Source organism: Bubalus bubalis, chromosome 3 (assembly GCF_019923935.1).
Source record: "Bubalus bubalis isolate 160015118507 breed Murrah chromosome 3, NDDB_SH_1, whole genome shotgun sequence".
Classification (NCBI taxonomy): domain Eukaryota; kingdom Metazoa; phylum Chordata; class Mammalia; order Artiodactyla; family Bovidae; genus Bubalus; species Bubalus bubalis.
In genome coordinates, this window is record NC_059159.1 from 55,454,593 (window position 1) to 55,465,726 (window position 11,134).

Genomic DNA, 11,134 nt, shown 5'->3' on the forward strand with positions numbered 1-11,134 from the left:
GGGTGGGTTGCCATTTCCTTCTCCAATGCATGAAAGTGAAAAGTGAAAGTGAAGTTGCTCAGTTGTGTCTGACTTTTTGCGACCTCATGGACTGCAGCCCACCGGGCTCCTCCATCCATGGGATTTTCTAGGCAAGAGTACTGGAGTGGGGTGCCATCGCCTTCTCCGATGTAAGGACTAGAGAGAAGCAAAGGTGACCCTGGGAGACCAATTAGAAGACGCCGTAGCTGGATGGGGGAGAGATGTGGGTGCCTCCGGGAGGGTGGGAGGGGTGGGGATGGAGAAGACCACTTCTACAAACATTTAGGTGGTAAAATCAATAGGGCTGGGTTTGGGGAGAAAGGAATCACAGCGGACTCCGGGGTTTTGAATTTGCACGAAGGAGTGCATGGTGGAAGAGAAATGGGTTTGGGGCAGAACAGATTGCCTGTTCAACTTGGACACATTGAATGTGAGGTTCTGTTGAGACATCCAAGTGGGGAGGAACTGGTAGGGTCTGGAGTCCGGAGTGCAAGCAGATAGTGTTACAGACTAGGAGTCATCGGCCACATAGGTGGGATTTAAAGCCATGGAATGGATGAGGTCGCCCAGACAAGTAAGCAGGTACGGGCTGGAATGGAGAAAGAGAACGGTGCTCAGGGAAGTGGAGGAGACTACAGACAGTGAGGCCGGGCTCCCCTGCAGCTCCATCTGGCATTTGTCTGGGTAACCAGTCTTCGGTGGCAAACCATTTTTGGTACTCTTGCTTTGGAGGGCTTCCCCGCTGGCTCAGGGGTAAAGACTTGGCTTGCAATGTAGGAGACATGGGTTTGATGTCCCAGGTCAGGACAATCCCCTGGAGGAGGACCCACTTCACTTACCATGCTTGCCGGGAATCCCATGACGGAGGCGTGTGGTGGGTGATGGTCCATATGGTCACGAAGTCAGACAACAGCTGAAGTGACAGCACGCATGCATTCCTTTGCAAGAAATAGCTGTGACATAGGCCCTTTCAACCACATGGTAAGAATTTACAGTCATTTCTTAATCTTCTCGGGGACCCGCCTAAACCTTGTTGGGATCTTCAAGTCACAAGTCCTTTGCCACTGCTTTGCTTTGCTGAAATTCTTCCCACCTGATCTTGTTGGAACAAAGACCTCTCTTGGGTGCTCATTCTGTCTCTTGTGGTACTTGCCCTAGGCAAGGTGGAATTCTTGATCGGGGAAAGGCTGGAGAGGGGTCCCCCTCTCAGCTGGTGGCCTGTCTGACACTTGGATCAGCTCGTGGTAAAAGCTGCTTTGGGGGGTGGGTACCTCTGGAAGAGCTGACATTTCAATGCATGAGCCAGCCCTTGCGTTTATGCTTTCTCTTATTCTGTCTTTCCCAGTGTATTTGATGTCCTCCGCTGGTGGTGTGGGAGAGGACTTTGAAATAGATGGACACGTCATTGTGTGTGCTAAGTTGCTCAGCTGTGTCCAACTCTTCGCGACCCCGTGGACTGTAGCCCACCAGGCTCCTCTGTCCGTGGGATTTTCCAGGCAAGAATGGGGTTGCCATTTCCTTCTCCAGGGGATCTTATTAAATAAGATGAAGTCACAAAGTGATCCATTTATTTTCAATCCTGCTTATGGAAAGAAGAAAATCACAGGATGTTTTAATTTCTTACTAATCCTTCCTTTTACCAAAAAGTGAGCAGACACATGGGGCCAGACAGAACCTTGAGTCAGCCCCGCTAGTTAGTGTCATTTGCTTTATTTGCATTGATTTTTATCCCCCTTCCCCCTTTTTATGGCCCACAATGCTGATTTATTTTCACAGTGGTAGTGCTATTCCTGCGTATTTCCAGCTCTCTACTTGGTGGGGTTATTTGTTGCCTCAGGGCTTCCCTGGTGGTTCAGATGGTAAACAATCCGCTGGCAATGCAGGAGGTTTGATCCCTGGATGGGGAAGATCCCCTGGAGAAGGCAATGGCAACCCACTCCAGTGTTCTTGCCTGGAGAATCCCATGGACAGAAGAGCCTGGTGGGCTATAGTCCATGGGGTCACAAAGAGTTGGACACAACTGAGTGACTAACTTTCAGCTAAGCTGGGTTATCCTGATTGCTGCAGTAACAATGTAAAACAAACAGTGTGTGTGTGTGTGTGTGTGTGTGTGTGTGTGGCTGTGGCTGCCTGGGCTCTTCATTGCAGTGTGTGGATTTCCCTGGCTTTGGCGTGCAGCATGCAAGCTTACACCCCACTAAGATGTGAAATCTTAATTCCCCGGCCAGGGATTGAACCCACATCCCCTGCATTGGAAGGCAGATTCTCAACCACCAGACCACCAGAGAATACGTGTATTTGAGTAATTTCACAGTTGGAACGACCGAAATAGCTCAGTTGGGAGAGCCTTAGACTGAAGATGTAGAGGTCCCTGGTTCAATCCTGGGTTTCAGCAGTGTCTTTTTTTGGGCTTCCCTCATAGGTCAGTTGGTAAATAATCCACCTGCAATGTAGGAGACCCAGGTTCGATCCCTGGGTCGGGAAGATCCCCTGGAGAAGGAAATGACTACCCACTCCAGTGTTCTTGCCTGGAGAATCCCATGGACAGAGGAGCCTGATGGGCTACTGTCCATGGGGTCATAGAGAGTCCGGCAGGACTGAGCAATTAAACCACCACAGTGGGAACACAGTTACGACAAAGTATCTGAAGGTGATAACTTACCTGTGTGGCAAGATTTCGAGAACGATGGGTGAGATTATAGGATTTTTTTTTTTTAAAGAGGCTGACCTAATTAGTGTGATGAGCTGTCCTAATTTTCCTGGGACTGTGTTTTTTGGATGTGGTACTTTCAGTTGTAGAACTGAGGAAGTCCCGGGGAAACTGAGATGAGTTGGTCAGCCTGGTTCTAAGTGAAACAAACTGATCATCTTCTCTCACTGGTCTTAATCAAAGTGGGGGTGCTGGCTGGTGCTCTCATCGGAGTCTCCAGAGGTTTGGGGTCTGATGAGGGAGTTCGAGGGTTTTTGTCAAACCTCCCCAACCCAAAGAAGTTTAACTCCCTCCCACCAGACAGATGAGGACACTGGAGAGGAGGAGACTGACAGATTTGTTCCCAGCTGCACAGGTTGTAAGTGGCAGATTGGAGAGTAGAACCACGTCTCCTGACTGTCAGTTCTGGTCAGTTTTCCCCCTCCTGTATCCCTAATCCTAAGGGAAATCAACCCTGCATATTCATTGGAAGGACTGATGCTGAAGCTGAAGCTCCAACACTTTGGCCACCTGATGCGAAGAACTGACTCATTGGAAAAGATCCTGCTGGGAAAGACTGAAGGCAGGAAGAGAAGGGGACGACAGAGGATGAGATGGTTGGATGGCATCACCGACTCAATGGACATGAATGAGAGTAAGCTCCGGGAAGTGGTGACGGACAGGGAAGCCTGGCGTGCTGCAGTCCAGGGGGTCACAAAGAGCTGGACACAACTGAGCAACTGGACTGAACTGGATTCCCAGCTAGAGCTCTTTGCTCTATTCTGCTGTTCCCTTCCCAGCCTGTTTGCTTTCAGATGCCTCTATAGTAACATTAAAACAATGAACAATTAGATGGCATTTGTTAAGTGTGAGACACTGTCCTAAGAGCTTCCTATTAATATACTATATTAACCAGTACTCTAGATTAAATTAATGTGCAGTATAATAAACATTAACGTTATATAGCATATCAATTATAATTGGAGAAGGAAATGGCAGGAAGGAACCTCCAGTATTCTTGTTTGGGAAATCCCATGGACAGAGGAGCCTGGTGGGCTACAGTCCATGGGCTTGCAAGAGTTGGACACGATTTAGTGACTCAACCATCACCAATGCCATCAATCACTATATATATATAATATAGAATATATATTAATATTATAATATCACTATAATGTATTTTATAACATATTGTAATATATATTAATTATATAATATAAAAATAGTATTAATCATTGATCTTCACAACAATCCTATGAGGCAGCTGCTGCTGCTGCTAAGTTGCGTCAGTCATGTCCGACTCAGTGCAACCCCATGGATGGCAGCCCAACAGGCTCCTCTGTCTCTGGGATTTTTCCAGGCAGGAGTACTGGAGTGGGTTGCCATTGCCTTCTCTGATCCTATGAGGCAGGTATTCTTATTATACCCCTTTTACCCATGAGGAGATGGAGGCATTGCCCAAGGTCATCAATTAGTACGTGGCAGGGGCAAGATTTAGAACCCAGGCTGTCTGGCTCAAGAGGCCACGTGAATAACTGCCAAGCTCCATGGTGCTCTGTGCTACTGTCCTTTATGAAAGCAGCCCATGATGGGGAGATGGGGCCCAGAGGGTGGAACAGGTTTATGTGAAAAGGGTTTAGGTATAGGCTTCGTGAGAGCTGAGCTTGAATCTTGGTTCCAGCATTCACTTGGAATGCCTAGGCTGTGCTTTAATAGGATAATAATAATAAGAATATCATATCTGTTTCTTATTTCTCTGCTAGGTCATCATAAAGATCACATACAAGTAAGTCTTTGGGACAGGATTCTGTGAAGAGTAAAGCACAAGACAGATATAGTTAGTTTTGGTAAAACAGGTGGCATAAAGAGATGCTTGTTAAAGGCATGGTAATGATGGAAAGGCTCAGTGTGAAAAGGCAGTGGGGAGGGCTTGGCAACCCACTTCAGTATTCTTGCTGGGAGCATCTCATGGACAGAGGAGCCTGGTGGGCTACAGTCCATGGGGTCACAAAGAGTCAGACACGACTGAAGTGACTTAGCACGCGTGCACGGGCTAACTACAAAAGTTTGGATCGAAAGTCTGGATGGTGGTAACATAACTGGTAAGCACTCAGTCAGTATGTGGAATGGACAAATGAGTGATAAGACCTGGAAATGAGAATGAGCACATGCTGGGCAGAGCCTTGACCTCTTGACTTCTCTGCACCTCCTCTTCCTTCTCTCGCATGCAGTGTGGAGAGGACTGGATGTGTGAGCCCGGGCCGAGTGATCAGCCCAGCGCCTGGCTCCTGGGAATCCCTCAGTCAATATTAGCTATTATGATTAGTGGTGGAAACTGCTTTTTAAAGTGAGCCCACGCTCGCCACCTGGAAGGTGATTGCATTTCTCCGTCTCCGCTGAGTGGCGGGAAACTGGTTGGTCAGGAGCTGGGAAGTCTTGCTCTGGTTTCAGGATCCCTGTGACCCTCTCTCAAGGCAGAGGAATGTGTTTCGAGACCCCTTGCAGCCGCTCCTGGATCCCAGTCCCTCCTCCGCAGTTGAGGATCTTTCTGCCCATCCTTTACCAGCTCGCTGCTTCAGGGAAGGGCTGCCAGATACAGGGATGAACTTTCCCCCGGATTCCTTGCTGCCTCCCTTCAGAAGCGAAATGCCGCGGTGCTAACAAAGTGTCTTTCAAGCGACCAGAGGCCCAGACCGTGGGCTGCTGCCTGCCAGCCAGAGAGCTGGTTCCCACCCCCACCCCGTTCTGGGGGCAACGGCAGGCGGTCCCAGCCGCCCCTCCCTCTCCCCTCTGCTCCATGTTATCTATGGGGATTGGGAAACATTATCAAAACAGGCCCCATCTGTTCCTGAAGTCGTGGAAGAATACTCGTGTGATAAATTTACAGGGCGCTGGAAGACCCTCTAATTTTCTGGGAAATGACAAGGCCTCTGTGGCCACCTTGTGTAAAATTTCCTCTTTTATCCCCAAGTTACATGCCCTGGACTATTTACTTGGAGTCTGAGGGTATATTTACCATTCAGGCAACATCACAAGCCGTCAAAGAAATCTACTCAGAGTAGGATGTGTTGGGTGTCTTGCCTTTCTAAAAATGACAGTCAGCTATTTTTTTTTTTTTTTTTAATAAATCTTTTTAGGTGTTATGTTCATAGTGTAAACAGTTCAGGAAGGACGCGGGTAGGGAGTCAAAGTTCAAGTCAGGGCAGACGTCCTGAACAGAAACAAGACTCAATCCAGCAGCTCTGCCAAGACAGAAGCTGGTTAGATATTGGATTGCCTCTGTGCGTTCTTCCTAAGCCAGCTATTGCTCTATCGATCTGCTGCGGGAGCACCTCGAGTGTTTGAAGCCTGAGTGCGTCATTCAGAACCAACCCTGGACAGCCACACTGAGGAGAGGATTTGCCAGTAGCTGAAGGAATGCTTTGCGGGAGAGGTGGAAGGACATGGTTTTCCAAATTTAGAACTCACTCACATTTCGTGGGTTCTGACATTAATATTGAACTTGAACATAAAGTCCTGGCAAGATCCAATTTCCTAATTCAAAACAAGCTGCTCAGGGAGCCCACCAAGGTGCCTGGGAAGTGCTCTGTCTCTTACAAGACAGCCCGTTGGAGGATTCAAGCGTGAAGGCACCTGGACCACGTTGATCCCGTGTCCCTTACAATCCATGTGGCTTTTAGAGTGAAGCAGCTCTGGGGTGTGCAAAGGAGCAGAAAGCACTGGAAAAAAGCGCTTCTGAAATTTTGCGGACCTGAGGACATTTGAAAATTAGTTTGAATCCTTCTGCCAGGTCTGGACAGTCCACGAATCTTGTGGACTTTGTTTTTGGCCTTATGACAGATCCTCAAGAGGAGCTGTTGGAGAACAGAGTAGGTGTGGCCTTCCCCCTCCCCTGGGAACACAAGAACAGCCTCTCTGGGGCCCTGCTGCCTGTTTTTATCATAAGACCCGTCCCCAGGAATGGCTCTGTCTGGTCTCATACCCACTCTCCGCTGGGCTGGAAGGCACAATGCTGCCTTGCGGTGACTTTGGCCCTGACCTTGGGGTTCCCACAGCCTCGGGGTTGGGACTGAGTGACCCCATATGTCTCAGCCCCTATAATTTTTCGGAATTCTCTCACCAGCTTATCACCTCTTGGCTTCAGATCTCTCAGCAGCAGCTCTGCAAGCAGAGATTCAAGCCCATGGTCCTCAGTGGGCCCCCCGGCCCCTCCTGGCCTCACCCTGCCCGCCTCTCTCCCCAGAGTCGCCTTCAGCTCCGCACACCTGACGCTCCTGCCCTGCTGAGCCACGTTGTTGCCTCTAGCTTGCCGTGCCCTCTCTGGCTTCTCTGTCCTCTCCACTTGTCCTACTTGAAATGTCCTGATCTGATGTGTCTCTTCCAGGAGTCTTTCCCGCAACCCAGCCCTCTCTGGACACCTTGAGCTCGCCCTGCCGCCACATGCCGCTTCCTGCATTGTCGCCCTCCCTTCCTGTGAGTAGGAGCACTTCATCTTCACCAGGTTCTGGGGGGCCGGCTGCCCGGGGGACGTGTCAGGGTAGGGAGTGAGGACTGGACCATCCCTGCAGGGGGCCGTGCCGATCGCTGGGCTTTGGGGAAGTGGAGCGTTCCTGGGGGCAAACCAGGAAGACGGTGGAAGGCCGTAGCGTGTCAGGTCTACAGCGTTACCACATCCATAACATTGCCGCCGGGATTATGTTTCCTACGGATAACTAGTGAAGGGGCTTAGGGCTTTGCGCTCAGTGGCTCAAGGCCGTATTGGGATGACACTTAATGAACAAGCATGGGGACAGGATCAAGAGGAAGAAAGTAAGAATCTGCATAAATTGTGAGGAAGGAGCCTGGATTCATGGAGGTTCTGAAACTGGGGATTTGTACTATGGGTAATGCTTGTCTTTCCACTGAACTGTGAGTTCCTTGGGGGTGGGAGGTATGGATTATTCATCTCCAGATGCCCAGGGCCCAACTTAATACCTCATGTATAGCACACAGGGCTCAGTGAATACTTATTGGGTGTATGGGTGGATAGATGGAGGAATGAATGGAGGGAAGAAAGGAAGGAAGGATGGATAAATGGATGGATGGATGGAAGGATGGATAAATGGATGGGTGGATGGAAGGGTGGATAAATGGATGGATGGATGGAAGGATGGATAAATGGATGGATGGAAGGATGGATAAATGGATGGATGCATGGAAGGATGGATAAATGGATGGATGCATGGTTAGTTTTTCTGAGGCAGCCTGCAGTCATCTGCCTTAGGTTCTCTTTCTTATCCTGCCCTGCTCCCTTTCTCAGCCAGCTACCTTGGACTCATACTTCATAACACAGCATCTGGGGCTGAGGGAGCAGTACAAGCAAAGGCCTGGAAGTAAGAGGGGGCAAGGCCAGTTGGGAAACTGTAGGAAGGTGTGTGTGCTTGGAAAGCACATTTCAAAGGAGAGAGCAGGGGTGGGTGACGCAACTGGAGACTTAATCAGGGGTAAGACTCTTGAGAGTCCCTTGGACTGCAAAGAGATCAAACCAGTCAACCCTAAAGGAAATCAACTCTGAATATTCATTGGAAGGACTGAAGCTGAAGCTCCAATACTTTGGCCACCTGATGCCAAGAGCCAACTCATTGGAAAATACCCTGATGCTGGGAAAGATTGAGGGCAGGAGGAGAGATGGTTGGATAGCATCACTGACTCAATGTACATGAGTCTGAACAAACTCTGGGAGGCTGTGAAGGACAGGGAAGCCTGGGGTGCCACAGTCCTTGGGGTCGCAGAGAGTCACTGAGGGTGGTCTTTCTGAATTGTCAATTCTGCTTGCAGCACAGCAGGTAAAAGTCACTTTGTACTTTGTGTATTTCTGAGCAACTGAACGACAACAGACTATAAAAGGACTCCGTCTCTGGCCCTTTGCCTGAGAGCAGTGGGACCTGTTGAAGTGTTCTGTGCAACATCATGGACAATCGCATTCCACTTTTTTTGTCTGCCCCACTTTTCAAACAATGCTTAGAACTTCCCTGCCAGGAACACCCTGGAGCAGAGCTGTGACCCAGGGTGTCAGCTGTTTCAACGGGAAGCACACCAGACCTGGACTCAGACGGCCTGAATTTCTTTTGAGGCTCACCCTTGCGGTTGCCAGCTGAGTGACACTGAGTCCCTTTCCCTTGTGCCTCAGTCTCTTCACCTGTGAAATGAATAAAATAGAATGTGCCCAGGGCTGGCTTCATGGACGTGTAGCTTGTGCAGTAACACAGGATTCCATCCTTACAAGGATCCTGGCCTTTGGCTTAATGCTGTGCTTCCACCGTATTGAAATTCTTATTAATTTTTAAACAAAGAGGCCCATATTTTCGTTTTGCACTGGGGCTCACAAATTATGCAGTTGGTCCTGAATCGACCTCACAGGGATGGTGTGAGAATAAAATAAGATCCAGTATGTGAAAAGTCTTTCCTAGGTTTTCTGGCTCTGTAGCTCAGCTTGCGGGATTTTAGTTCCTCAACAAGGGAAGTCCTATGAAAGATCTTAAAAGGCAATAAAGCCCTTAGCAAATCTTAGGCCTTACTGATATCATCCAGAGTGATGTGATTATTCTGTTTATCCATCCTCCTGTGTGCCAGGTGCTGGGGACCAAAAGATGATGGGACCTAGTCATTCTCTTCAAGGAGCTCTAGGCTATTTAGTAAAGGGAAAGCTGGAACTTGAACCATGTCTTCAGTCCTCAGTCCAGGGCTCCTCTACAGTAAGCCATTTGCTTCACTGTTCTTTTAGAGCCCTAGTGCGCAAGCTATCTTCCCTGTCTTCATGGTGCCTGGAATAGCATTTTGTACATACAAAGTGCGTTAGCCATTTAGTCATATCAGACTCTTTGCCACTGCTTGGACTGTAGCCCGCCAGGCTCCTCCATCTATGGAATTCCCTGGGCAAGAATACTTGAGGGAGTAGTCATTCCCCTTTCCAGGGTATTTTCCTGACCCAGGCATCAAATCTGTGTCTCCTGCATTAGCAGGTGGATTCTTTACCACTGAGCTGTCAAAGTGAAAGTGAAAGTCACTTAGTCGTGTCCGACTCTTTGTGACCCCATGGACCATACAGTCCATGGAATTCTCCAGGCCAGAATACTAGAGTGGAAGCCTTTCCCTTCTCCAGGGGATTTTCCCAAAACAGAGATTGAACTCAGGTCTCCCACATTGCAGGTGGATTCTTTACCAGCTGAGTCACAAAGGAAGCCCAAGAATACTGAAGTGGGTAGCTTATCCCTTCTCCAGGGGATCTTCCCGACCCAGGAATTGAACCAGGATCTCCTGCATTGGCAGCCCGATTCTTTACCACTGAGCCATCAAGGTGCCCAGTAAATGTTCATTCAATTAATTAGTACATTTGAGACAGTGACATGATTTTGTTCCAAGCATCCTTGCTTAAATGTCCTTTAGGACTTCCTCTTACTTTCAGGATAAACCCCAAACCCCTTGTCTTGGCACAAGGCCCCTGTGGTCTGGCTCCTTCCTCCATCTCCAGCCTCCTCTGCTGATGGGCCTCTGCCCTCTGACGGACACTCCGGCTTCTTTCAGTCGCTCACATCTGCCATTGCTCTGCCTCCCCAGGACCTTGGCACTTGCTGTGCTTAGCTCTTTTCTGTTGCCTGGTTATCCCCAGCTCATGGGTCACGCTGCTTCCCAAGCTCGACTTTTGGAGAGGCTTTTGCTTACCTCACCAGCCAGACCCCCCTCCTCCGGACGGTCTCTCACAGCCCAGCAAGCTGCCCCACGCTTCCTGCAGGCACAACCGTGGATTCCGCATGGTTTTGTCAATGGCGGCCTATCTTGGGTGCTGGCCAGCCGAGTGTGGCTTTGTCCCCTGCAGTATTCCTGGGGAATGGTGCAGTGCCTGTCCCAGAGTGGGCGCTCAGTAAAGTTTGGTGAGTGTGTGAAGAAGTATGTAGTGTTTGTGAAGGTTATACCTGGGTGTTGGGGGGGTGGGTCTCTCCAGCACCACAGGCCAGGGCCGTATGACAGAAAAACGATGTCATGGGCCCCTCACACTGTCTGCATTATGTGTCCACTGTACAGATGGTGAGGTCGAGGCTCAGGAAGGTTAAATGATGTCCCCAAGGTCACCAGTCTTGTCAGGGGCAGCCTGGGCCTGAGGCCAGAGCTGGTTAACATGGACGTCTAGGCTTTCTTTCACCACCTCCTGTAGCTCTTAGGTTTTCCCCAATATGCCTTTCCCCAACCAAGTGTCCCATAGGCCTGTGCTACATACATGTGAGCTGTGACATGTGACACATGGAACAAACGTGGGCCAGACTGTCACAGGTCCGGGGACCAGTCCCAGCTGTAGTCTTAATCTCAGAGTTACCCTGAGCCAGTCAGGCTTGCTCTGTGAGCTTCTATTTCCCAGCTACAAGGCTGAGGATTGGACCCCCGCGGTGA

At 49.5% G+C, this 11,134-nt stretch overlaps 1 long non-coding RNA gene across 1 annotated transcript; it reads left to right on the forward strand.

Annotated features, from left to right (window-relative positions):
• Positions 1 to 823: 823 nt before the first annotated feature.
• LOC123332723 lies at positions 824 to 8,919 on the forward strand. Its single transcript, XR_006549702.1, has 3 exons — positions 824 to 1,002; positions 7,095 to 7,183; positions 8,528 to 8,919. It is a non-coding gene; the product is annotated as an uncharacterized LOC123332723 (long non-coding RNA).
• Positions 8,920 to 11,134: the final 2,215 nt, after the last annotated feature.